The following is a 26652-nucleotide window of genomic DNA, read 5'->3' on the forward strand; positions in this document are numbered from 1 at the left end:
CCCATCCTCTGCCACCACTCTGCGGAGCAATCCTCTTCACTGTCTGGTTGAACCTTTCTACCAGTCCGTCGGTTTGGGGGTGGTACACGGATGTCCTGAGCTGTTTTACCTTGAGTAGGTGGCAGAGGTCCGCCATCAGCCGGGACATGAATGGAGTTCCCTGGTCAGTCAGGACCTCCGCAGGGATTCCTACGCGGCTGAAAAGCAGGAACAACTCCTTAGCAATCGCCTTGGCGGTGGCCTTCCGTAGCGGTATAGCTTCCGGGTACTGGGTGGCGTAATCAATAATGACCAGGATATGTCCGTGTCCCCGGGCAGACTTTGGTAGCGGTCCCACCAGGTCCATCTCGATCCACTCGAAGGGTACTTCGATCACTGGGAGAGGGATGAGTGGGCTGGGGGGAGGGCGCTGGGGTGACGTCTGTTGGCAGGTCGGGCATCCCTGACAGAACCTTTTCACCTCAGCCTCGAGGCCGGGCCAGTGAAACTTGTCCCGGATACGTTGGGCGGTGTTTGCGGCCCCCAGATGTCCCGCCATCGGATATGCGTGCGCCAACTCCAGAATCGTCGCCGTCTTGGTCTTGGGTACCACTAGTAAGAGTTTCGCCCACTCCGCCTTGTCCCAGGCCTCCCGCGTAGCTACTACCTCGAATGTATGGAGGTAGGCTTCGATGTCGTCTTGGGCCGTCAGCTTTGTCAGGAGCTGATGGGCGCTTGTCCTCGCGTCCGGCAATGGCACCCGGGCCGCCGCCTCTCTGAGCATACTGATTTTTAATTTTTGCAAGTATGCGTAACTGATGAAAGCTGGACCAATTACAGTAGAAATTTGTTTATCAAACTTTAATGAGTCATCCAAAATAACACCCAGATTCCGTACCTGCGAGGACCTAAAGGCACATATGGATCCGACGTCATAATTAAATGCTTTCGAATTTTCTGAGGGGCCAAAAACGATTACTTCAGTTTTTTCCTCATTTAAGGTTAGAAAATTTTGAGATAACCAGGATTTAACCTCATCTAAACAGGCTGAGAGAGCAGTCATGGCCAGTGGATCATTTTCCTAAAAGGTAAATAGATTTGAGTGTCATCGCCGTAACAGTAGCATGACACCCCGTTTTTTCTAAAAATAGATCCTAGAGGTAACATATATAATGAAAAAAGGGAAGGGGACATATAGAATTTTGCGGGAGGCCACAGGGGAGAGAATCAGTTGAGGATAGAAATTCTCCTAGTCTGACCACATATTTCCTATCACACAAAAATGAATGGAACCACTTTAGAACTGTGCCAGAGAGACCCACCCACGATTTAAGTCTATTTATTAAAACCGAGTGGTTAATGGTGTCGAAAGCAGCTGATAAATCTAAGAGAACGAGAACCACAGAGTCACCTGTGTAGGTGGCTAGAAAAATGTCGTTTAGCACTCTCAGAAGGGCAGATTCTGTACTGTGGGCAGCCTTAAAACCAGATTGAAAATGCTCAAACAGATTATTTACAGCAAGGAAAGATTGAAGTTGGAACAATACAATCTTTTCCAAAACCTTGGAGATAAATGGCAAAACAGAGATCGGGCGGTAATTTCTTAAAACTGATATATCTAGTGATGGCTTCTTCAGGAGAGGTGTGACCATATCCACTTTCAGATAAGCAGGAACCACCCCAGTTGAAAGGCACTTATTTAAAAAGGATACTAGACCTGGTCCAACCGCATCAACAATTTGCTTTAAAAATCTAGGGTGGATAACATCATTTGAAGAAAAGGAGGGTTTCAGCTTGGCAATAATGTCACTGAGTGATTGGAAGGAGACAGGTTCAAAAACGTCCCAAGATGCAGACAGTTGCGGGGGGAGAGGCAGCTCAATAGGGGGAGTATGAGTCGCCATTTCAAGTTTAACTACTTTTTCCTTAAAAAACCTCAAGAAGCTTTCACAAAGAGCAACAGAGGCAACAGATACAGTGTTGACCAGGGGATTTACAATAGAATTTATGACCGAAAACAAGACTTTAGGTCTAGACTGATTTTGTAATATTAAATTTGAAAAGTAGGTTGCCTTAGCCGATTTGGCGGCTCTCTGAAAAGCCAATAGACTGTTTTTAAGTTACTGTAGTGAGATGTATAGATTGTCTTTCTTCCGCTCAGCCTTTCTATAAGCTTGCCTTAGCAGCCTAGTCTCAGCAGTATACCACAGTTCAGATTTTTGTTTATGCTTAATAGGCTTTAAAGGAACAGTCTCATTTAAAGGAGTCATTCGCCGGAAGTATGTGTTTTTCTTTGTCTTTTGTGTGTTATAAGTTGCCCATGCATGTATTAGACACGTGAAATTGCAAAAATTTAAGTGTCGGAACAAAATATGTATTTTATCTAGAAGCTATCATGGCTCTGCCTCACTTAGTCATGTTTTTCTTGGTCCTGTGGCAGAGCCATAACAAAGCCTTTGGTTTTATGTGAGAAAGCCATGAGTTGTTGATGTTTTTTACTGTTTTTCTCATGTCTTGTCATTAGCCCCGCCCCTCTCATTTCATGTATTGCTTCCCTGCTGTGTCTAATGTTTCCCACCTGCCCTCGTTGATTACCCTTTGTTTGTCTTCCCTTTAAAATGCCCTCATGTTTCTTTGTCCTGTGCTTGTGCGTTGCGTTCTATGCGTTCCATGTCTCCTGAGCTCTCTTGGTGTTCACGCTCACGTTCCTGTTTAGTTTCTCCGTCAAGTTTAGTAAGTTTTTGGTTTAGTTTTGTCCAGTGATGTTTAGTGTATATCAGTCTTCGTCCTGTTCATTTTCCTGTTTTGTTAAGTTTACCCCATCGTGGGTTTTTGTTTCGTTTTTGTTATTTAATAAATATTCCCTTGGTGTTAACCCCTTGTTGCCTGCGCTTGGGTTCTGTCAACGCAAACCGTGACAGAAGTGAATGCTCACCCAGACCTGCCTGAAACGCCTCGTTTAACCACACCCCCACAACTTGACGTCAGCTCGTGGAGTGATTTGACTAAAACCACCCAAATCTACACGCAAGTAATGTGGGCGGTCTTGTAAATCTCATTGTACCGCCGCCGGAGCAGCCATGTCGTGGAGACGCTGTGTGTTCCATTGCCAAAAGAAAGCCTCTTTGTTTTCTCTGCCAATAGATGAGTCAACGAAAAATGAATGGTTACATTTTATTTGAAACGTGATGTTCCGAATATGGTAAGAGGCGTTACATTTCCGTCACACAATTGCAGTATTCCACCAATCACTACGCAGTAGTGAACTGGCCAATCATAGCACACCTCGCTTTTCAGAGCGATGAGCTTTGTAAAATATCCTCGCGTTTCAGAGAGGCGGGGCTAAGAGGAGATACAAACATGCACGGTATGTGGAAAATACAGCATTTTTTAACCTTAAATCGTGTATACACATTGTCATACATCTAAAGCAAACAATAATATTCGTTTTAGCCTCGTAAAATTACCCCTTTAATACATCAAGCCAGGTTAACAGACTCAGATGTTCGTCCTCATCCAGGTCCGCTAACGGAGAGACCATAAGTAGATGAGAACAGGACTTAATGAAACACTGACTAAAACTTTCACTGAGCTGAGTAGAAAAAACCCTGGACATAGATAATTTTTTAGAAAAGATATGAGGAAGACTTGGAAGAGACATGGAAAATAAAATAGGCTTGTGATCTGAGAGCATACAATCAGAGACTATAGTATCAGCAATATTGACCCCGTAGGAAAGAACAAGGTCCAGAGTATGACCGTGGATATGAGTGGGATCTTTAACCCACTGTATCAGGTTAAAAGCTTCAATTATATTAGGAAATTCCTTTGACAGCTGGTTTGCCTGACAGCAGACATGAATGTTAAAATCACCCACCAATTAAAAATGATCAAATTTAATGACTATGTTACCAATGAAGTCAGTGAATTGTTGTACAAAGTCCTTAACTGAGTGTGGAGGACGGTAGATCACCACTAAGCCGACAGGACCATTCCAGTCGAGATGGAGAAGTTGGACTTCAAAGCTGGTGTAAGTATCTACCGGGATGGTGCGACATTGCGCAAGATATGTGTTTTTCATCAGTCACAAGCCCACCCCCTCGTCCACATTTGCGAGTGGAGTTAAAGAATGTACAGTCAACCGGGACCAGCTCAGAAAAAGGGGTAAAATCGCCATCCTTAATCCATGATTCAGTTATGAACATAAAATCCAAATTGTGCGAACAGAAAAAGTCGTTCAGCAGGAAAGTCTTATTCACCAGTGAATGCGCGTTGATTAAAACCATCTTGGGTGGAGGAACGGCTCCGGAGGAGAGTGACACTCTGCGCAGCAGCCGCAGCACACCAGGAGCCGCTCCAGCTCTTTGGAGAAGACGGCTGGTCTGAGGAGGGCCAACCCCGGGGACGGAGGGCGGGAACAGGGGAAGAAAGGGTCAAAGCCACCGATGAGCCTGATCCAGGAGACGCCAGACCACGGAGACGCCATATGACGGCTCACAAAAAGGGCTTGGGATACAGCCCGCATGCAGACGGGCTTTCAGCTTAATCGAACGACCTCCCTGAGACCCGCGTTCCTCCTGTGCTTCCTCCGTGGGTTGGTCAGGGCCCAGCGGCAAATGACATCCGGAATATCCATTGTAACACTCCCGTACGATTTATTTAAGACACACTCCACATCCGATTTGTTAAAGTGAAAATGCTGATCTGATGTCTAAAAGAGTCTGGCGATCATAGACCACAAGGGCACCACAGTTTGAGAACCGAACATACATCCAAACAAGGAGACATAGGAGACATAGGAGCAACTGACGGCATGCCGACACTGGCGCCATCTTGGTTGTCAAAGGTTCTCAAAGGTTCTAGTTGAATCAGATTAAGAGTCTTATTTTTGTTTTATATCATTAACTTTTATAATAATTTAATTTTTTTAAATTAAATTATGTTAACATGTATATTTTACATAAAACCAATATAAAATACACATTTTTATAAATTAGGTTATGTTATGAAGGCACTCAAGAAGATTTTTTAAATTTAAACATTTTGTGCATTAATTAGACATAATTTCATTTGGAGTTAAGAGAACTCAACAGAAATGATTATTTTTTTAAAATATAAACGCCCACTACCCAAGCAAAGGCAACACTTTTCTGAACAATGGTAAGCACAAAATTTAAAAATATAACAAACTCTAAAAAACCTTAAAGATAAATGAACATTAAACACTTACAAGTGTTTATTTTTACTGAAAAATGCATTAAATAACACTTATTTAAGAAAATAACTCTCAAAATGCAGTCATGCGCATAGCATGCTGGGAAATATGAGTCCTCTGCCCAAATGTAACAACTTCTTTATGTTGTCCCAATATGAATGGATTCAGTTCCCTATCGATACTTCACTCGTACTGCGTAGCAGGACGCTATGGGGGAAAACTCCTTTTTCTCCGATAACTGAAGCTTTACAATAACGCAGTGAATACTGCACGGCCACTGGTGCGTGCAAAGTAAAACTTTGGGCCAATGATTTCGCTGGTTTCTCAGCAGCGCTGGTTCCTGCTCCCTGCCGCCATTCGGCAAGCTCTAAAACAGCACATTTCCTGAGCAAATTTCCTGAGCAAATTTCCTGCGGCGTTGTTGCAAATGCCGCGCCGTCACTGTCATTCGTGTGGGGTATCCCTGCACACCACTGATGGTCATGGCGAGTGTGTCTCATGCTTGGGAGTTTCCCACGCTCAAGACGCACTCAGAGAGATGGAATGCCCTCATTGCGAGAGCATGAGTCTCTCCTCTCTGCGCTCGTGGATAGCTTCCTTTTCAGAGAGCAAATCTGCTTCTTGATCCCTCCCGCTTCACTCTACGGAGACGAAGCAGCGGGTTAGAGGAACTAAGCACTCGGGGAAGCGTGAGCTCACATCCCCTCGGTGTGCCTCGCACTCTCCACAGAGAGAAAATTTGCCGGTTCGTTTTTCCCAGGCCGACCAGCGTCTCAGGCATGGAAGCGAATTCGAGGAAGACGACAGCATGTTGTTAGCGGCTTCAGATGGGGAGGAGCTGTCGGGCTCGGTTTTCGACCCCGCCCCCCTGCCGTCTATAGAGCACAGCAAACCCGTGCCGGGTCTGGATTCCGAGCTTTTTCGGGTCCTTACTAAGGCTGTGGAGGAGCTGGGCTTAGAGTGGTCCTCTCCGGAGGAACCCGCTCGCAGCCGCCTGGACGAATGGTTCCTGCCGGGGCGCCGCCAAGCCCCTCTTCAGCAAACTTCACCGTTCTTCCCGGAGGTTCACGATGAACTCACCAGGTCATGGCGTGCTCCCTACTCGGCCCGTCTACGACCCTCTTCTTCCTCCGCTCTCACCTCGGTTGACGGCGCAGAGGAAAAAGGATATGAGAAGCTGCCTCCCCTGCATGAGTCGGTAGCCGCACATTTGTGTCCGCCCTCGGCCATCGGTTGGACGGCAAAAGCGGCCCATCCCTCTGTGCAAAAAAGACGTGCAAAACCACCTCGGCCCTCGCTAGACGCGCATTCTCGTCCGCCGGCCAAGCGGCTTCAGTATTGCATTCCATGGCAGTGCTTCAAGTGTACCAGGCCAAACTCCTCCAGGGCATGGACGAGTCCGGTAGAGATATCGCGCCCTTCAAAGAACTGCAGAGCCCGATGGATCTCGCCCTACGCGCCACCAAGGCCACGGCCCAGGCGATAGGCAGGTCAATGGCGAGTCTCGTGGTGCTCGAGCGCCATCTGTGGCTGATGCTCACAGAGATCAAGGAAGCAGACAAGGTCCCCTTCCTCGATGCTCCAATATCCGCTGCCGGCCTCTTCGGACCAGCAGTGGAGGGTTTTGCGGAACGCTTCACTGCAGCACAGAAATCTTTGCAGGCCATGAAGCACTTCCTGCCCAAGAGACCCGGGTCCAGACCTGCGTCGGCTTGCTCCAAGCCAGCACCGACTCAGCAGCCGGTGAAGGCAACGCCCCCCACTGCCCAAAAGGTAACAGGAGCTGAGATGCGTCAACGATCTCGCTCCGGGAGACATTTCCCCCACCCTCAGGGACCCCGGCCAAAGATCACGCTGGACCCTGCGCCTCAGGCACCATCCTGAGACCGAGGAAAGGAAGAGGAAGGGACCGTGTCTCGCTGCGGCTGGGCCTCCTTCAAAGAAGGCTCTTTTGTGCGCCCAAACACCCCGTTCTGTTCCGGGTGCTGGCGAAAATGTGTTTTTGTTCCACAATGTGAATACCGGGTCTGTTCTAACACCCGCACAACCCACCGCTGTTATAGCGGGCACTTATATAAAACACAAACATTGTCAGAAAAAGAGCAACCTTCCTCTTCCACTCTCCACAGGAGTCAAGCCCCCGAAAGGCGGCATACCTCCCCATTGCATTCAACTCCTTGCCATACGGGCCGAGGCCTGGCGGGCCATCCCCGGGGTATCGGATTGGGTAATGGGAATAATATCTTGATGATAATCACTCCAGTTCGCTCGCAGACCCCCGCGTTTCCGCGGGGTGATCACCACCCGAGTCCAGAGTGCGAATTCACATGTTCTGCGCACGGAGTTGGGGAACTTACTGGACAAAGGAGCCATAGAACTGGTTCCTCCAGATCAAACTGAGTCGGGCTTCTACAGCCGCTACTTCCTCGTACCCCAAAAGGATGGCGGTCTCTGCCCCATCCTCAATCTCAGACATCTGAGCCGCGCCCTTATGAAACGGCGTTTCAGAATGATTACACTGAAACAGATCCTCTCGCAAATATGCCCAGGGGACTGGTTCTTCTCCCTGGATCTGAAAGATGCATACTAGCCCCCCATCACAGACGATTCTTGAGATTCGCCTACGAAGGGGTTGCATATCAATACATGGTCCTTCCATTCGGACTGTCTCTAGCTCCTCGCACTTTCACGAAGTGCATGGCCGCGGCTCTATCCCCTCTCAGGCAGACGGGAATCCGCATTCTGAACTACCTCGACGACTGGCTTGTTCTAGCACATTCAGAGGAAGAGCTAAGGTCCAGGTCCCTGGGCACCACATGCAGATGAAAGGTGGTCACAACAGACGCCTCCAAAACGGGTTGGGGGATCTGTGCGATGGCACACCGGCCTTCGGTCACTGGTCGATTCAGGAAAAGGGCCTGCACATCAACTGCCTAGAAATGCAGGCAGTATGGCTGGCTCTTTGCAACTTCCTGCCGGTCTTACGGGACCGCCACGTCTTAGTCCGATCGGACAGCATTACAGTGGTGTCCTACATAAATCACCAGGGAGGCCTCTCCTCAAGACGCCTTTTCTCCCTGGTACTTTGCCTCTTGGAATGGGCTCAGTGCAATCTGCACTCACTAAGGGCAACTCATGTGCCGGGCAGACTGAACCAGGGAGCAGATATGCTATCTCGGAGCACGTCCCTTCAGAGGAATGGACGCTCCACCCCAAGTCGGTTCAGAAAATTTGGGAAGTCTTTGGCAAGGCAGAAATCGACCTTTTTGCCTCAAAAGACAACACTCATTGCCCACCTTTTTTTCGAAGGTCAGGGATGCCTTGGCCCACAACTGGCCCAACCGGCTCCTCTATGCCTTCCCCCCGATCACTCTCATACCACAGACGATCAGGAGGATCAGAGAACAGGCGCACAAGGTGCTGTTCGTAGCCCCACTCTGGAAGAACTAGCCTTGGGTTGCGGAACTGTCTCAGCTGCTCGTCGCAGCCCTGTGGCCTATTCCTCTGAGACGGGACCTCCTCTCTCAGGCAGGCAACACAATTTGGCACCCCCAGCCAGAGCTGTGGGCTCTGCACCTTTGGCCTCTTGACGGGAGCCTACGGTCCTCCCCGAGAGTATCATGAACACGATATCACAGGCTAGAGCTCCATCTACTAGACGACTCTATACCCTCAAGTGGTCTGTCTTCTCCACCTGGTGTACAACCCGCGGAGCAGACCCAGAATCCTGTGACATATCACTAATTCTGTCCTTCCTGCAAGAGCTGTTGGATAAGGGCCGCTCCCCTTCCACGCTCAAGGTCTATGTGGCAGGAATTGCAGCTTCTCATGCCCCCATATAGGTCCGAGGAGTGGGAAAGAATGACTTGGTCATTCGCTTCTTGAAGGGTTCCAGGTGGCTATGCCCTCCTCGCCCCCTCACCGTTCCCATATTGGATCTGCCCACGGTGTTGAGAGCTCTGAAGGGCCCTTCCTTCTAGCCTCTGCAGTCTGCGGACCTCCGTCCCTTAACGCTTAAAACCACTCTGCTGCTAGCATTAGCATCGGTAAAAGGTGTGGACGATCTACAGGCGCTCTCTGTGAGCCCCTCCTATCTTGAGTTTGGGCTTGACGACTCTAAGGTAGTCCTCAAACCTAGACATGGTTACGTACCTAAGGTGCTCTCTACTCCATTCAGAGCACAGGTAGTGATACTTTCTGCGCTCCCCTCCTCCGAGCAGGACCCGGAGCTGAATCTGCTCTGTCCAGTCAGAGCGCTTAAGATCTACATTGAGGGTTCCGCCCATTCAGTCGGTCGGAACAGCTTTTTGTCTGCTTTGGAGACCACACCAGAGGGTCTCCGGTCACGAAGCATAGACTATCTAAATGGATAGTTGAGGCTATCGCGCTGGCATACTCTTGCTTGGGCCTTCTATGCCCCACGGGAGTTAGAGCCCATTCTACTAGAGGTGTCGCCTCTTCCTGGGCATGGTCTAGCGGAGTCTCCATAGTGGATATTTGTGCGGCGGCCTGCTGGGCTTTGCCTTCCACATTTACCAGATTCTACAGTCTGGACGTTCCGGCCTTACAGGCCCGGGTCCTTTCTGCTTAAGACTACTGCTGGGCTGTGGTTGCCCTCAACCACACCAGCACCTAGCACACTACTGGGACGATTAACTGAAGTGAAAGTGACCTATCAGTCAGATATGGTGAACCATACCCGAAATGTGACCTCTGCATTTAACCCATCCAGAGAGTAGTGAACACACGCACAGCAAGTGGTGAACACACGTACACCCGGAGCAGTGGGCAGCTATCACTGCAGCGCCCGGGGAGCAGGTAGGGGTAAGGTGCTCAGTCGTTACCCACCGGCCCTGGGTATTGAACCGGCAACCTTCTGGTCACGAGTCCGACTCTCTAACCATTAGGCCACGACGGCCCACAACCGGATGCTAGCCGGATGATTAACCGGATTAGGCCACCTATTAGCTTGGCTTTTCCACCTTCCGCAGGATTCTCTGCCTCATACCTATCCTCGAGCCACGGCTTCGGGATTATATGATGTTTTTCGTTCCACTTGTAGCATGGCGGGATTATACTGGTTCCCCATAGTGTCCTGCTACTCGGTTACTAACGTAACCTCGGTTCCCTGAGATACGGGAACGAGTACTGCGTTCCTGGCCGTGCTTACAAGCTGCATATGGTCGTCGCTTCAGTAGAAGTAACCTGAGGACCCTACGGCGATGTGTCTGCTTATATAGCCATAAGCCCCGCCCACTTTGGCGGGCGCCATCGCCATAGGTCTGTGCAGCTTCTCTGCCATTGGCTCAAAGTTTTACTTTGCACGCACCAATGGCCGTGCAGTATTCACTGCGTTACTGTAAAGCTTCAGTCATCGGAGAAAAAGGAGTTTTCCCCCATAGTGTCCTGCTATGCAGTACTCGTTCCCGTATCTCAGGGAACCGAGGTTACGTTAGTAACAGAGTACGTTATATGACTAAACATAAAAAATCATGTTGCGACCAGATTTTCCAAAAGTTGTGTTGATTTAACTTAAGTAAATCATTTTTTTGAGTGCACCACCATGTCCCTCTAAGGGCTCCGTAGCATTCGGTAAAAACGAGCTAAATAAATATTTCAAATTTACATCTCACGTCCAGTTTTTTTTCTCATGTGGCAAGTAGATGTGTAATAAGCGGGATAATGTACAATCAGCCAGCTGTTATCCCGAAATAATCCCCTTCAGTGTGCTACAATCACACTGTCAGGGCTTATTTCTGTGATAACAACCGGCTGCCTGCACATTATCCCTTACATATAGCAGTTGCTTCTGGAAGAAGCTCAGTCGAACAAAGCAACCAGCAGATGAAATTCTGATTAATTTTAATTTTATAATAAATTAATTTACCCATTTACGTGGCAATAAATTCTAGTATGAGTTAATATTCATACGATTCGATACTGTATGTGGTACAGAATAATGTTCACACGCACATAATCACACACACATGTATATGTACATACAATACAATCTACACAGTATACAGTATGATAAAAGCGTCTGCCAAATGAATAAATATAAATGTTGTGGGAATATAAATTATGTGGGACTAAAATGTGAATAAGGCAAAGAACTCATAAAAAAGCTCTTTTTGACATTTAAAATATGACGCTTAAAGGTTGTAAAGTTAGTGTTCACATAGTAAATTGTCAAAATACAAATTGGTAACACTTTAGAATACTGTTACATACAAGGTATGTAATACTGTTACTAGGTATGAAAGATTATTCTAAAGTATTACCCAGACAGAATAAATACTGCTATATAGCATTTGCTTTTCAGGTGTAACATATCCAACAAGAAAAAGTCTGAAAAGAAAAAACACAAAACACTTAACAGAATGTCACATGTATTGACTTGGTATTTTACAAATATTTTCATCCCAGATTAGATCAATTATTTCAATTGGAAGCATGGCTGGCTAGCAAATAACATTTTACGAAGAAAAGTCAAACACCTTAACTTTATGAAAACTTTTCAATCGATTTCCCTTATAACAAACATCTCATTTATGCATGAAAGTCTTTCAGTCTGACACTTTCACATTTGAATGCCAAAGTTCTATCTGGAGGAGATTGCCAGATCGATACATCACAGGAAATGGCTCAGCCATTTTTTGGCTGAATTGCTTGTGAATAGGTTTGTAAATAATAATATTGAGGCAACACAGCTTGATGAATGAATGGCATCATCATCAGCATTTCCTTTTTCTGGTCTCAAAACTTATTAAATGGTGTGCACATAAAAAGTGTCTTGTTGAGTCTTTCAAATACTCAAAACTGACCTGTGGATTAATGGACAGAATAAAGTAAATACCAAAGTGTAGTACCAAAGTGTAGTACCTTTGGGTTTTTATTTATAACGACTGACTACCTTAAAGGACACATCAGATGAAAACTCCACTTTTTCTGTGTTTAAGTGCTATAATCGTTCCCCGGTGCATCTAGCAATACAGAAAACGTGAAAAATAATAACCCAGTAAGTTTGTTTTGGTGTGCCTTTCCCTGCAAGTATGTGAGAAATCGAGCCGTTCAGATTTCGCTCCGATTGTGACGTCCAAAGTGGATTTTATTATAATGTTACTGCCCCTTAATCTACACAATTCCACCCACCGAGCTCCGCCATTGTTGTTACACAAGCGACAGCGGTGTAAGTGACACCATGGCTAAAGTTCGTGGACAACATGCAATGTAGTCGCTGCACAGAGTCCAAACCTAGGAAGAGACAGGAGTGAGTTTATTTTATTTTTAGTGGAAATCCATCAGAAACTAGGGATGGGCGATATGGCCCTAAAACTCTATAACAATAATTCCTGGTATTTGTTGCGATAACGATAAAAATGACGATATATCCATAACTCCATCCACTGCTGTTTTTAGCGTCAAGTGATAGTAGCTGCATGTACTCTAGACCGTCAGAAAAACAAATATTATCAAAAAGTAAAACTTACCCCAAATCAAACAGCTCCTAAAATATACCTACAGTATTTTTGTAAATATAAAATATAATAGTGAGATTCGAATTCAAAAGGTTGTAGTAAAGAAAAGTTAAATGAACTAAAGCTCAATAAACACATCATGTCATACCTAAAACTGTATATAATTCTATTGTTGGGTGGAAACGATCGATTGCATCACGCTGTCAATCACGTTCTCTTGAACTGTGTGAACCTTCTCTTCTCACAGCAACATACACTGAATCTGTCTATGACTCGCGCTACAGAAAGAGAACAGAAAAATGCGGATAAAACAAATCTAATTAAATAATCCATGCTTTTATATGCACTCATATACTTATATGTGCTCAAAAACATATTTAAAATAACGTAATACAAACTCGCATTTTGTACTGTAGAAACCATAAGTAAAAACCTGCTTGTTTGCGAATCACTTCAAACCGGAGTGCTTTATCAACCTGGGACAGTACAAGCAGGATTAGCTTCAAAGTTGTTCCTCAAGAGGGATCGAGACCGACTGAACGAGACAAAACTGCCGATGTAAGTAATATTCATCAACAGTCTGAATTGACGTACATGTACTGTATATATAGGAGGATAACGTTAGCATATGACAGCGAAGGGAGCTAAGTCAGTCACGGGCTAAATAGAACATTCAAAGCCAGTGTTAAACTTACTGTATATAAGTGCAGATGGACACTTGGAGTTTAGCTGTATGAATGTTAATACATTATGTGCGTTAATATGTTTAGCTGCGACAAGCTGTTTGTTTTGCTAATAAACGGGCGAACACAGGGGTTAGTTTCGTTTTAAACGTCTCAAATCATTCGTGCTTAGGCTGAAAAATCTGTCACAGCAAACTAGCTCTCACGTTGCGTGTGTAACATTATAACTTGTCAATGACAAGCGCTAAAATCCATGTAATTCCGCTGAGATCTACAGTGGATTTTAGGTAAGCATACACGCACAACGTAAGCGCATTAGCTGTTTGCTGTGACTGATTTTTTTCTCTCCGGACGAATGATTTGAGACGTTTAAAACGAAACTAACCGCAGAGGAATTCAGGAAATATCATTTATCTAAACCATTGCCACTACACGTGTGTTGTGTTGACACGCTGGACAGAAGGGGGGTGGGGTTCGCTATAACTCACTATAAGTTAAAGAGACATGCACCAAAACGGGTTGCTGTGAGCATAGCTGTTTTTGACGAGGCAAGAAGGGTTTTGTTTACACAGCCACTGAGTGTTTTTAAGCAAAATATGTTCCAGACATTTCATGAAGACCCTAATAAATCATACCAGAGGGGGCCAGTGCCCCTGTGTCAGCACACTTGGCACCCCACTGGCCCCCCTAAATCTGGAATCGTTTCTGGATTTTTTTACCCCAACCTAGCAATTTCGGGTGCAATGCACAGTTTGTCCTGCGAGTGGCAGTAACGATGCTTGCGTGCCAAAAGGAAGATTACGTAAGCAAGACGCAAACAATGTCGAGTCTGTGCGCCTTAAAACAAGATTACGTCTACATCATACAGGTAATGGAAATATTTTGTAAAAATATAACGAAAATGCATATCATTACACATCATATTAAAATACAGACCTATATCTTCCGGTGTTGCGCATGTTAAATCTACATATAAAGCAGTTGTGACTCGTGCCTATACAAAGAATCAGCTGCTGCCAGAGAACGTTTAACACACTAACACACACGTTTGACACCTGACGGACGTCAGGATGCGCTTCTGCGTGATCAACCTGAAAGGCAGCTATTGTGTAGGTGCCTGTTCAGAACACACAGACCCAAGATAGGGCGCGGACCTTCTCAGCGTTACTCATCTGCGCAAGGATCGGCCAGAGGAGTTTCTCATGGACCAAGGACAAGTGTGGACATCGTCCGACCCAGGGCCCGCGTGGTCACCTTGGTCGCCCGTAGAGCGAGGTCGGTGGCGGCGCGGAGTTCCTGCATACGCGCTGGGTCGGTCTTACCCTCGTGGAGCTCTCTCAACGCCCTGGCCTGGCAGGAGCCATAGCGTGGAGAGAGGAGGCAGCTTGGTCCGCCGCAATGTAAGCTCTCGACACCAGAGATGCCAAGACCCCACATGCTTTGGACGGGAGTCTAGGTCGAGCCCCCCCCCAGGTGGCCGCCTCCTACGGGCACGAGCACCACGGCGGCATACTCCACCTGGGGGACAATGACGTTTCCTCCAGCTGTCTCAACCTCGAGGGAAGAGAGGGTGACGGAACTTTGTTTGACGTGAAACATGCCGGAAAGGGGTGTTCCAGGTCTTACTAAGTTCCTCATGCACTTCCGGTAAACACGGCACTGGTGGCGGGCGCGGCTTGGAGCCGCGCTCAAACCCGAGGCACCATGTAGCCAGCCGCAAGCGCCGGGAAAGGCAGTGCAGGCACTGCAACCCAACACTCACGGCGGCCCGAGAAAGCATGGCTGACATTTCGACGTCCGCTTCTTCCTGTGCTCGACCCCCCGAGGGAGGGAGCCCGAGGAATCGTCGGAGTCGGATGGCAGTACGTCACCCCCCGATGCTGCAAGAGACATCTCATCATCACGCATCATGTCCGAATACGTGATTGAGGAATAAGACGGCGGACCGTCTCCTGGGGAACGGTCAGATGAGCGAGACAAGGTGTGAACGGTCCGTGAGCCAGTGGCTGGCGGATTATCGCTCACAGTAATCCTCATATCACCCTCGCTGCTTGCCATAGCGGACGGCAGGGCCGGAGTCCTGCCGCCACAGAACGGGGAGCAAACGAGGTGGTGACCGAGTCCCGTGGGAACGCAACGTCTGACGCAATGTCTGAATCATCACCGCCCGCAGTGCGGGCAGGACGTATCCACAACGTCTGCCCCAGCGTACTGGAAGCAGGCATCGTGTCCGTCCCCCTCCTCGATGAGTGTGTTGCACCCATGAGAACAGCGGGACATGCCACGCTGGAGAAATTTGCTCTTTTAGAAAGGAAATTTGCTCGAACACCTCCGGAACTGCCGAGACTCCCAGGGGAGAGTCACTGCAGGAAGGGACCGTCCGCTGTCCACGTCGTAGATTCCAGCAGAAAAATGATCACCAAAGATCGTAGAGAAGCTCATCTGATGCGTAGGCTCTGAAGAACAAAAGGTGGAGGGGAGGGGAGGTGCCCGGCATGCAAATTTCATTCGCCAATTTTCATTGACCTTTTCTAAATACTCAGAAGATGATAGGTTCTCAAGACAAACCCCATTCTGTCGGTTCGACACAACATCGAGAGACCGACAGAAAGGGAACCACATTTATCACATGTGAAAATTTTGAAATTCATGTTTTTTTTCTTTGTGTAAAGGAAATACCTGATAATGTGACTCATGGTAATATGACTGCTTAAGTTGATTTTGGGATATCTTGTTTGTGGGTAGTTTTTCATTTATGTATGTACATTTAAGATGCAGAAAAGTGCCTAAATGTTATTATTGTTGTCATTGTTATTTTTACTATATACAATGTGTTGTGAAATAAATGACCATGGAACATTAATTTGAGCTGAACTTGTTTTATTAGCTTATTAGTTTACTTAGAGAAAACAGTAATACATGACAGTGAAAAATGACTGAAAATTAATCATGACACATGTTAGTGTGCCCCCTAAAAGCATAAGTGGCCCCTGCCTGGCCCCCCCAGTTACAGTAGTCTAGAACCGCGACTGCTCTTAAAGGGGTCATATGACATGGCTAAAATGAATATTATTGTTGTTTTAGATATAATGCAATGTGTATACACCATTTAAAGTTTAAAAAACGTTGTATTTTCCACATACCGTGCATGTTTGTATCTCCTCTTTTCCCCGCCTCTCTGAAACGCGCTGATTTTTTACAAAACTCATCGCTCTGAAAAGCGAGGTGTGCTATGATTGGCCAGTTCACCAGTGTGTAGTGATTGGTCAAATACTGCAAGCATTTCACAGAAATGTAACGCCTCTTACCATATTCGGAACATCAGGTTCCAAAGCAATTGTACTGACAGGCGATACAATGAGATTTACAATTACGCCCACGTTAACTACATGCAGATTTGGGCAGTCTTAGTCAAATCATGTTACGAAGTTAGGTAGATTCGCTGGGGTGTGGTTACACGAGGCGTTTCAGGCAAGTCTGGTTGAGCATTTGCTTTTAGATAGAATGCATCTTTTGTTCCCACACTTTCATTTGTGCAATTTTACGTGTCTAATACATGCATGGGCAACTTATAACACACCAAAATCACAGAAAAACACGTACTTCCGCCATATGACCTCTTTAAAAAACACAAATGTAAGTGCCTGGTGACCTGGTAGAAGAATTTGGTGATCTTAACAATTGCTTACATTGCAGATACTGTGTCTGATGTGAATAAAACACATCCATCAAATTACATTGAGGAGATTGTTATTGGCACTTCCTTAGACATCAGTGTGTATTATGCAATCTCTAAATGTATTTTGTGCTTGTAGGCACGTGTATATGTCTGAAGCCTAAATAAAACATTATGTGGTTGAAAGCACTGCGCAGTTGTGATATGTGACAGGATTGAGTCTGTCTCTGGCTCAGTGCCAGCCAAAGCGCGTAATGTTCTAATCACACCAGTTTGATCGTACGCGTCAAAGGGTTAACAACATTATGAAAAGTGAATTTAAGACATTAAGGACAGGCTGGAACCCTGCAATTGACGGAAATCCGTCGTAGACTCGCACCAATTAACGGAAATCCGTCGTAGCGACAGAGAACTTTAATCCATGTAAATCAAGTAATTTTACCATGCCAAATTCAACTTTACTCAAATAAATATTTTCCCAACAACAAAATTGTGACCAGTGAAAATGCTGAGTGGCTAGTAACCTTGAAAAACTACTAGACACCGTGGCTAGGGCTGTTCGATTCCAGAATTTTTAGGGTCGATTCGAACCGTTGAGAGACGGTAGTGTTTTCGAACAATCCATCACCCCTTTGTTTCTGGAGGCGGGGTTTACGTGACGTATCCAAATAGCCTCTGCGCACGTGGCCACACAAACAACACACTCACCTATTACGTAATAGCCATGGACCAATGGTGGATCGAGGGTGTTTACCGGCCAACACGAACTGTTTGGTTTGCTGCGGCAAACTAGTGAAACGAATTGTCGTTTGGACCAGATTTTGTTCGAAATCCGGTCACAGACGGTCGTTTTTCGATTTCGAATGTAGTATGCTGAGCCCTTTAGCCTTGTCAAGTCTTTGCATCTTGTTCATGCTTCGTAAGTCATCGCCCAGTCCAGTCAGCGTAGTTTATGTCTAATGTTGTGATTAGTCCAGTTTAGTGTTCCTGTTCCGTCCATGTGTTATATTCCCCGTTATTGTTGTTTTACCCCCTCGTGGGTTTTTGCTTTGTTTTTGTATTAAAGTCTTTGTTAAATTGATCCAGTCTGCATTTGGGTTCTCTGTTCCACACCCCATTCATGACAAAGGACATACCAAAAAGTTCTGAATGAGTTTATCATAATTCATGTGTGAATGGGTTTAAAATATTGAGTAAAACAATTATAACCTTTTAAACATGAATCTTACTATATAAGGTTCAATTTGTTTGACAAACATCAAGAAAAATGTTCATATCCACCTCCAAAAGGAACTAAAGCCTAAAACAAAACTTCGGCTTCAGTGCTATGATGCTAATGTTAACATCCAAAGTACATTTTTCACACACTGTTCTTTCTAGTGGAAAAAAATGGTTTATATACCTTGATTAAATGTTTTTTGGGGGAACTAAAAAAGGCAATTTTTTGGCATCGCTGTAAACCTTTTTTGTTTACACTTCATTTTAGGGTGTCCATGTTACAGTGTAATTATAAATTTAGGTACTGAGTAATAGTGATTAGCTGCATGTACTTACTATAGGGTTGTGGTTTAAGGTTAGTTACATTTAATTATGAATTAAATACAATAGTAAATACACTAAAATGTAACACGTGTAACAATGTATAACAAGTGTAACCCTTTTTTAAGAGTGTAATATACTGAAAAATGCACAAAATGTTATTTAGGTCCTTGGAGAGATTTTTAATTTTACTGTGCTTTGTACAAAACTGAAAACCCCAAAATGTGCTTGTTTATCAAAGTGCACAAAGTGTGAATTAACATGGGCCAGACCTGCTTTTCTAACATTGAAACAATGAAATGAATATACCATAGTTTCATAGCGGTTAACTACGTTTATTCTGATCTTTAGAAATGACAGTGGCCAGTCCTACTTTTTCCTTATTACAGTACCCCACTAAGCCTGGGCAAGTTTCTGATTATTTACAGTAATAATCATCAGGCATTGTTGAAGTGTAAATGTACAGTCAGTGGACATGTGTTTAAATACTTACCTGTATGACCTTACAAAGGAGTTTAGAGCAGGTCATTTTTGCAGCTTTGTTTCAAAACCTCTTTTTGGACTGTGAGGAAATCGGTAAAAAAAATACACTTTAGTGCAATAAACCGCAAAAGACCTCAACAATTATAGGCAGGTATATTTGGGGCAGGGATGGAAGGATTATCGCCTACTTGGAGAAAGGTTTTGACAGTCCTGCAGTAGACACCCAAAACATTGGCTATCCAATGCAAACAGAAGTTGAACATGACAGATGTCCTTGACAATAAGTTTAGTTTACATTTCTGGAATTATGTCAGACCCAAAGCCATAAATTAGGGAAAAGATCTTCAAAAGTTTTAGAAAATACAGTAGAGGGTCTCAAAGTCAGTCCACAGTAGGGTTGCACGGTGTACCGGTGCTACGGTAGCATCGCGATGCTAAAGCTTCAAAATACCCGCCATGCCTCTCTATTTTTGAAACGGTAGTATCGTAGTACCGTAGTTAATGTTGCATATGCGCATAAATATTCATTTGAACACTTACATCTGCCTTTTTGCGGTGTTTATCTCCTCAATTAATGTGTGTTTTAAATGATTCGGCCGAGATAATGATTCAAATTAGCGTTTTGAAGGAGTTGGGTAAATGATTCAGTAACTCATTGTAAAATTGACGCCACCTACTGGCCGTTTTAGTTCTGCATTTAAAGTAAGCCTAATATTTCCATTTATAAAGACTGCTGTATCAATTAAATTGGTCCCACATTTGAATTAGTTCCCACGTGAAAAATGATCTAGTGTACTTTAGTATTTACTACAGTAAACTACTAAAACTCATAGACACACTCATAGATTGATAGTCTTACCATAGTAAATATTTAAGTATACTACAGTACTTGTTACAATTTATCCAATTACTACAGTTAATACAACAAAATATTCTAGTGCAAAGTATAATACAGTTTACTATAGTAAATACAAAATGTTTCATCTAAATCTGTGTTTTTGTATAGATTTGAATTATGAACATGGCACAGCATCGTGATACTACTTGGTATCGGGATACTTAAGCTGGTATAGCATCGTAAAACATGTTTATGGTACCGTGACAACCCTAGTCCACAGACATACGGTCTTAAGCAGTCTAAAATAAAAAGTGCCACCTTTCATCTGTTTTCATCTGCTGTAAAGATTAAACAATCCATTATATTCATTGTTCAGTGCAACTGATTATCACAGATAATTTGTTATACACCACCAAAAAAGCAATGCATCAAATTTAGGCAAGTAACAGTCTCTGAATAGAGATGACAGAATGTTTGACCACACGGCTTTATTCCACATTACAGGAATGCTTTCTAAAGCGACTGTGTTATGTGGATTAGTGAGGATTCAAAATAGCACCTACTGGACGGAGCCTGGAGCTCTGCACACCTTTTAGCTATAGCAATGTATTTATTAGGTTGAGATGATATATAGAGGCATTAGAGTGTTCTTGATGGAATGTAGTTACACTTCTAATTTGTACAGGCAGGCAAGGGTATCATTTGTCCAAGTCTGACAGATAGCACTTTTCATGTTTAAGTCCTTCCTGACAAAGGTGCTCTTTTGGAGTAAGCATTTAAATAATGGAATATGAATCCTCAATGTTTTATTTTCTTCTAAGCTGGTTAGTGTAATAAATGTTGCTACTTTATTTTAAACATGCCATACATTTCAATGATGCACTGAAAAGCTACTCAGATTTCGCAACAACATTATGAGACATTCACATATAATTCATATTATTTTAGTATTTACTTGAGGATTTGTTCATTAGGCATTCTCAAAGAGTATAATAAATGTTAAAGAAAAAAAGGGGCTGTATTTAACTTAAATAAATTTGTCACCATGCAAATATCTTTGATCTGGAAAGATTTGTTTGGAGTTCCAAACAGTAAATTCTGTGATGATCAAATTCTGCATTTGATGAAATTAAATAGCCTATTATATAAATAAACATCGATCCATAACTAGGGATGGGCATTTCTGATCATATTTCATTTCGAGTACTGGACAGGTTTGAAAAACGAGTACTCGATTAATTGGGGGCGGGGCATTAGAGGGGGCGGGGCGTGTCCCCCATACCATGGTGACAATGAAAATATTTTAATTACAACACTGATACGAAAATTTATGTTAATAAAACTATAAGATTGAGTAAATAATTAAATCGACACAGTGAATTTTTAATAATCTAACAATCAATGTTTTTGAAAACAAAGTAAACATTTAAAAGAAATATCAGCGTGAGATGAAACGTCATCTCTGCCCTGTCACATTTCTGTCTGTCAGTGTCTGACGGTAAAGTCTCTTATGCTCGTCTGACAAGTCTGTCTGATAGTAGTGGTCTCACCTGACATTTTGTCTCCAAATATACTGGTGCGGAGCAGGGTGAGCGTTTTTAATCCATTCAATTTCTTATGAACTTCAGCGCACGTTCACGTGGCGCTCGCGGAGAAGAGGAATACTCGCTTTGCTCCGCGAGCGCAACGCGAGCTCAGCTTCCATGGGAATGGATTGAAAACGCTCGCCCTGCCCGCGAGCGGCGCGAATACAACAAACAGAAATTCTGTGCACACTGGATGCAGCGCAAAGAGACGCAACAAACGTCCAGTTTCTTTTTGCTTTCGCCATGTTGCATCGCGCCGCTCGCGTGCGGTGTAACGTTAGACAGAGTGTAAGATGATAACGGATCAAACTTGTAGTAGATTTGTATGTTTTGTATGCTGCTTGGCGCCGTACATTTTGCACTAGACTGTATTTTCGTCAGGTTTATCAAAGTGAAACCAAGCATCGCTGTGCGCTTTCAATATGCCCTTCTGTGCTCCGGACTTGACTCTGGACCGCAAACTCTCGCAAGGCAACAATCAAATTTCTGGGCACAACCCGAAATGCCAGCATAACCAATCAGAAAGAAAGAAAATAATTAAAAACTGTATTTAAACCCCCAATCGATCATCGTTTTCACTATCGATCGTCGCTGTCGCGTTCGAGTACTCGAGTAATCGAGTAGCCTACTCGTGCCCATCCCTATCCATAACACAGTTACTATTTCTTCTTTTATTAGCTAAAGGTAGCAACATTAATTATTTTGATTTACAAATAAATCTTCATTTGGATAAGTACTTTACAACAAATCCATTTCCACCAAATTTGTTGCGGCACTATGTATTGTTGTACTTTGCTATGTTCATGTTTTTTTTTAATTTACCAATATTCTTGACCATTTTAAGTATTTTACTGCTTCCTTTAAAGTTGATAAAAACTGAGCAATGTGTGTTGGGATAGGGGTTAGAATAAGGCCCAGTGTTGGGGAGTAGCAAATTACAAGTAGCAACGCTAACTTAACAAAATTTTTTAGTAGCTTGGCGGTAGCTCAACTACTTTTAAAACAGTGCCGCTTTTCCAGTAGTTAATTACTTTTTTAAGAAAGTAGCGGTGTAGCGTGACCAAAAGCTACATTCCATTCTGCCTTCAGAGCAGCGCTGTGTCACATCTTCTTCTTACTGTATCACAAACTGAAGTGGTTCATTTTAATATTATACTTTAATATTTACTAAAGTAAAAAAACGTACTGTATCTAGGAAATTTACTTTACAATTTTCTATGATAAATATTACACTATTACATTTTCTTAATACAAGATTGTAAAAAAAGTAGTTTCAAAGAAGCTAACTACTTTTTTATAGTAACTTGTAGTGTAGCTAACTACTTTTCAGATGGGTAGCTAAGCTGTAACTAAATTACTTTTATTAATGAGTAGCTTGTAGCTTAACTACAATTTCAAAGTAGCTTCCCCAACACTGACATTAAGGCCACATCCACATGAAGCCAGAGCTTTCCAATCTTTTTTCCCTTTTAATTCCATAAACTCCATCGTCTCAAGAAGTATCTGAATACACACAAAACCACTGAAAGACTCAAAATGATGTGGTATACGTGCTAAATCAGTATGTGGCGCTGTAATTCCGCCACAGATATACACTAAAAATTGGGAAGACATGGAGCATGCTCATAAACCTGGCATGCTGGGTTGATGACATCATCGTTTCAGAAAATATACTGAAACGATGTTTCAGCCATTGTTTCCTTCATCTGTAAGTCGATTTGGATAAAAGCGTCTGCTAAATGACTAAATGTAAATGTAAATACTGATTGGCTGTACACATGAAAATGCACGGGTGTCGTTCTAAGATTTATCCACTTTTGGACCGGTTTCACAAAATAGTGGTTTCAAGCTCCCAAAAAACTGGATCAGCCTGGACGAAACACCTATAGGTGAATTGCCCTTAAGGTTTAATGTTTGTAGCTCCCCCCTAAATAAATGAATGACAGTGAAACTATTGGTTAGTCAAAGCTGTGGTGTCTTGTGATCAAAATCACATGACCTCTCAGATGTCCAGTCATATTTGGGGGCGGAGCAATCAACAAACAAGAAGCACACATGGTGTGAAGACCGCCCACAGGTTAGTGACATAGATTTTTGACAAACTTGATATTAAGGAGTATAAATTAATTTTAAACAAAGCAGTCCTGCTACTTTTTGGTCTAATGTGGTTATGAAATGTTTGTCCATCAAAATGTAGTATAACTTTGTATGTATAAACTTTATATTTAATTTTTTTATCAATTTCCTACTGTCCCACTTTAGGACATGTGGTTTCAAAAAGTGGGACAGTATGATTATCCTAATGTGGGACAATACTTCAGTCAGTCAAAAATGTGTGGTGGGGCATGGTTTGTGGGTTTATATATTTGATATATTTTTTGTAATATTAGAATGCTATTACTGCAGATGTTTAAAGGAGTAGTTCACCTCCAAAATGTAAATTTTGTCATTATTTACTCACCGTCTTGTCATTTCAAACCTGCACAACTTTCTTTCTTTTGCACAAAAATAGATATTTTGAAGAATTTTGTTAACAACCCCCCATTCACTTGCATTGGTTACAATAGAAGTGAATGGTGGGCTGTGCTGTTCTGTTACCAACATTTTGGTAACAAAATGTGAACTACTTCTTTACAGTCATGGGAATTTTTTATTCTTGGGGGATGGTTTGAAGGCTTTTTGTGGTTCTTAGGTGTAGGTAAGGGGACAGAACATACAGTTTGGAAAGCCAATAAAGGCATTCCACTTCATTGCACAATGCTGCCAACTCTCACGCTTTCGCCATGTGACACACGGTTTTGCCTGTTTTCACACGCACTCACGCCACACATCCAAGTAGAGGTCTGCGCGGGACAGTTTTGTTCGTCCCGCTCCCGCTAGGTTATATTCCGCACCCACCCGCTCCCGCCATGTATTCACTCTTTGTTTACCCACTGTCCGCTTAGAATAAATTTCAATCCCGACCCGACCGTTCCCGCTAAATTTAAATATCTTTTCCACAATCTCACATTTAAATTTCCAATACTGAAAGAGAGAGATAACAAATAAAACTGTAGGTTGTACAAAAAGATCGTCTTGTCAAGATGCTTTTAACATTTAGCTGTCAACACAAAAGGAACACGTGTTGCAGAAAAAAATATAGGTACAAAAATTGTAGGCTATTTGTTATTTTTATTCAAAATACAAATGTAAAAATTTTCTGTCAACACAGCAGGAAAAGTGTAGCTGAGAAAAAAAAGACATCTGTGATTTAAAATTAGAAACAAAAGAACAAAACCGTTGGCTAACCATTGCGAAATTAAATCACCTTTTAACCTAACAATTTAACAAAAACATTTCCCGCCGTCGACTTCAACTTCTCTCCTACAAAAGAAAATAAGCCTATATAAATACAGCAACAATAACTGATAATAAATTAAATGACATATTGGAGTTCCACCGTGTCTCTATGGATTGTTTCAGTGACTTTCTTAGTTTGCCCTGCTGTCCTGAGTGCTTGAAATATGTGACCAACTTTTTAACATCAGTTAGAAGCCCAGCGATCTCTGGAGACATTTCCATTATGGCAGGACCAAACACACTGGACAGAGTCACGTTTGGTATGTGCGCTGTACAGTTTAGCCTCGTGTATCCTCGTAAGGCACTGATCATGTTGGCTCCACGATCTGTGACAAAAACTATCTTTCTGCCCATTTCTGTCGCATCAATGCCAAACACTCTGAGATTCTGCGGCAGGTGCCTTTGAATGTTTTCACCCGTCTTTGAGGTGCTTGGGTCAAAAGGGGCAGCAAAAAGCACCCTTGAATGTAGCTCAGATTGTTCATTAACGTAATGAATGGTTGCCGACAAAAAGGACGTTTTGCGATAGGTTTCTGTCCATATGTCTGCTGTAACTGCGCATCCGAATTTTGATATTGTTGCAGTGATTTCATCCACAACATGTCTAGGTAGACTCTTGAGCTCTCATTTCAACATTTCTCACCGTTGTTGGGTGTGGTAGTGTCACATCGAATTTTTCTATTTTTGCTGCTGTGTTGACCAAATGTTGGGCCAGTTGTGTGAAGCCTTTTCCGGATACAGTATCGTACGGTCAAATGTTTTGACAAACAAATTCAACACATTTTTCTGTGGTCTCTTTTTTAAACTGCTCTGGCACCTGCCTACACTGTAAAAAGTGCTACACCCACAAAGTAGGTTTTATATACTTTAAATAGTTATCTATTTTATTTTATTAGTTTTATACTAAAAAGTATAAATTTACTTCCTCTTTACTTAAAATATATCCGTTTTTATACAATATATTTTAAGTAAAACTATTGCAATTTATTTGGGTAGTTATTTGTATGTGGTTGTTGTGTACAAGAAATGTTTTAAAAAACTGAGTTGACATACACAATTTATTAGAGCAGCTGTCGATATGTCAGGTGTGTTCATAAAACGTAAATATTTTAAGTTGGCATTATCCCTTTTTCACTGGCGGGGACTTTCAGGCAGATGCAGCATCTTCCTCTGCACTTCAACCGTTTGTTCGCTGCAACGGATCTGAATTTCATTGACTAATTAACACGGTAAGTTGAGCAAATTTAGCCGCATGATTGGTAATGTAAAGTCACGCGAAATCGCTTACTCCACCAGGGAGCTAAGCAGTGGAGGCTGGTGCTAAAAATATTTGGGGGGGCGCAAACAACAACTGTCAGTAATGCAGGACTATAAATAGCCATTAATCAGGTGATGTATCATTATTACAGTCAATGTTAATACATGCAAATAAATGTAGTATGAATCAGTGAATTTGAATTGAATGTGGGTTTATTATCAGTAATGAAGTAATCAAGGTAATCATTCAAAAAAAACAGAACACACTCTAGTTACCTAATCATTGGCCATTAACACTATTTGAAAATAAATTTTGCTCTCCTTTCTTTCTGACTTGCAAATTTCTCAATGACCTTCTGGTTAAAGTCAATGATCTCAGTCACCATTCTCTTCTCCATTGACAGCATGGCCAATGCATTTAGCCTCTCCAGGGTCATGCTATTTCTCAGAAAAGTCTTAACTCTTTTCAAAGTTGAGAAACACCTCTCAGCCTCTGCTGTGGTCATGGGTGTGGTGATGAGGATCTTTAGGAGAGTGACAGTCTCTGAAAAGACTTCTTCAAGATTGTTCTCCTTAAAC

Source organism: Triplophysa rosa, linkage group LG23 (genome assembly GCF_024868665.1).
Source record: "Triplophysa rosa linkage group LG23, Trosa_1v2, whole genome shotgun sequence".
Lineage (NCBI taxonomy): Eukaryota > Metazoa > Chordata > Actinopteri > Cypriniformes > Nemacheilidae > Triplophysa > Triplophysa rosa.